General features: G+C 33.3%; 1 non-coding gene across 1 annotated transcript; it reads left to right on the top strand.

Moving 5' to 3' along the window:
- Positions 1-2,239: 2,239 nt before the first annotated feature.
- On the top strand, positions 2,240-2,345 carry LOC147824102 (U6 spliceosomal RNA). Its single transcript, XR_015442947.1, has one exon. It is a non-coding gene; the product is annotated as a U6 spliceosomal RNA (small nuclear RNA).
- Positions 2,346-2,770: the final 425 nt, after the last annotated feature.

Genomic DNA, 2,770 nt, shown 5'->3' with positions numbered 1-2,770 from the left:
TACTAACAACATGCCAAAGCTGGAAACAGCCCTAACATTCTCAAAAAGGCAAAAGGTTAAACAAACTGTGATGTATCCATATCTTGGAAGACTACAGAGAAAAGAGAAAAAAAAAGGAATGAACTTGTCATGGATGCAGCAACCCAGATAAAAAAGAATAATCCCAAAAGATTACTATTATATGATCCTATTTATATAACATCTTGGGAAAACATAATTATAGAGATGCGTAACAGATTAGGGTTGGGGAAGAGGGTTGGTGTGAGGGTATCGTGATTGGTGGTGTAGTTACATGAATCTACACATGATAAAAATTACATCAGACTACACACACACACACACACACACACACACACACACACACACACACACTGGAATGCATGTATGACTGGCAAGACCTGAATAAGTTCTGTGGGTTATTCTGAGGTCTCTCCTGGTTTTGACATTATATTGCCATTTGGAACCAAATGAAAAGTATTTGAAAGTATTTGAAAAGCATGGAAAAAGCCAAAAATGTATAGCAGGATTCACATGAGAGAAGAACAGAAAAAGTAGAATTCAAGATACATTATAAAACAAAGTTACTTAACACTGATAAAAGTTGCAGATACAAATGAAAATGTATGAAAAAAATCTGAGAAAAGTGCAACAAACTACAACTGTGGTGGGAGAATTCAACACATTAGTGTCCTTTGTTGAGTCTTGTAGACTAAATATTCTATTTATGTGCCCTGGGATAGTTTCCAAAACGTATCATAATCTCTGCAAAATACCTCATAATTCCAAAAAAGTAACTAGGGGGTGGAAGCAGGAAAATGGGAGTTCAAAGCCAGCCTGGAAATTATAGCAAGACTCTGCCTAAAAATAAAATAAAGTTTTTTAAAAATTCCAAAAGCAGAAATCAATTTTCCAATTTTTAGTAGTCTATGTTCGTGATACATAATGAATATATATGCATTGTGGTATATTGATGCATATATAAAAATATTGCATCTTGGTGCTTTTTACTTCCCTTTCCCATCCTTTTCCTCCTATCCCTGCATTCCCAAACCCTTCCCATCTCTAAACCCAAGCTCCCTGTTTCCTATCATCTTTCTTTTATTTTGCTCTTTAAATTATTTATATTTTGGGTTTCTCATGTAAGAGAAACCATCCCATAGTTAACCTACTTTGTCAGACTTACTTCATTAGCATTATGGACTCAAGGAGTATCATTTTACTACAAATGACTCAAATTTATACTTCTTTATGACAGATATATTTCCTTTATCCACTCATCTGCAGTTGGGCATATATAGGCCACTTGCCAAGATTTAGCTATTGTGAGTTGTGCTGCTATAAACATAGAGATGCATATGTCACTGTAATACAATGTCTTTAACTTTTCCAGGAAGACATCCAGAAAACATATAGCTGGAAGAAATGGAATTTCTATTTTTAGTTTTTCAAGGAATCTCCAAGCTGATCTCCACAGTGGTTGCACTAGTTTACATTTCCACCAACACTGTAGAAGAGTGCCCTTTTCCTACAACCTTGCCAGCATTTGTTGTTTTGTGAGTTCATAACCATGGCCATTCTTTCTGGAATAAGACGAAATCTCAGTGCTGTTTTTATTTTAAAAGCAGAAATGTAAAAATCCACAGCCTATGACTATTTTGTCTTAAATGATTAATCAAAAGTTATCATTAAAAATAAAAGGTAAATAACATGCAAAATTTTATCTGTCCTATTTGTAAAATGAAAATGCTGGGGAAATTTCTAAAATGAGATAATTTTCTAATTTTTATTTATCAAAATTGATTTATTTGAAAATCTAAGGGATAGTTCTATGAGAAAAGATTTACTACCAAAATTGAAGTTGAAAATATTAACTTCAGGATAATGTAACAAATGACTCTCAAAATATGCACTTGATCAAACGGTTTGAAAGGCAGATTTATGCAAGTAAATATAAAAACAATGATATTCAAGAGAGTACAGAGGTTATATAAAAGAATGAAAAAGTTTTCAGTTTATTCTACCAACGTATGATGGCTGTAGCAATGACAAATTCAGCACACAAATGCATGTGCACACACATTCACACACACAAGCCCATAAAGGTACTTTTGGTGGAAATATAAGTTAATGCAACTTTTCTAGAGAGCATAAATTTAAGTATTTATGAATTCCACTGGAAAAATTTGCCCTATGTTGATAATGTTCTGCATGTGAACAATTATTTGTATAAGAATGCTCAGTGCTCCTTTTGGTAGCACATATCCTAAATTTAGAGTGATATAAAGAAGATTAGAATGGCCCCTAGCAAGACTGATATGCAAATTTGCACAGCATTCCATATTTTTATGGTGAGAGGGTAGTTAACGGGTATAGAAGTCCAGTTAGACAGAATGACTGTTCTAAAGCTCAGTAAGATAATGACTGCTCACAAAAATTAACTGTGTATTTCAAACTAGCTAGCAGAGAGGATTTTGAATGTCCCCAACAAAAAGAAATGTTTGCAGTAATGGATATACCAATTATCATAAGCTTAGCATTTCACATTGTGCAAATGTATTTGAAAATCACACTTTATTCCATAAATATGTGCAATTATTATAGCTCAATTAAAATACCTTTTAAAATGATAAAAGGGAAAAAGAATATTCACAGTGGCCTTGAGAGCAACAAAACATGAAAAACACAAAACTGGGAAACATTCTAATTTTACTGAGGAGATTTTCAGTCACCTCAAATTTCTTCATGTGTTTCCCATGAGGAGGTAGAGTCT

This window comes from Heterocephalus glaber, unplaced genomic scaffold (assembly GCF_053883595.1).
Source record: "Heterocephalus glaber isolate CG9 unplaced genomic scaffold, H.glaber_assembly_v1.0 deba00001555, whole genome shotgun sequence".
NCBI classification, from domain to species: domain Eukaryota; kingdom Metazoa; phylum Chordata; class Mammalia; order Rodentia; family Bathyergidae; genus Heterocephalus; species Heterocephalus glaber.
This window is presented reverse-complemented; position numbering and strand designations above follow the sequence as displayed.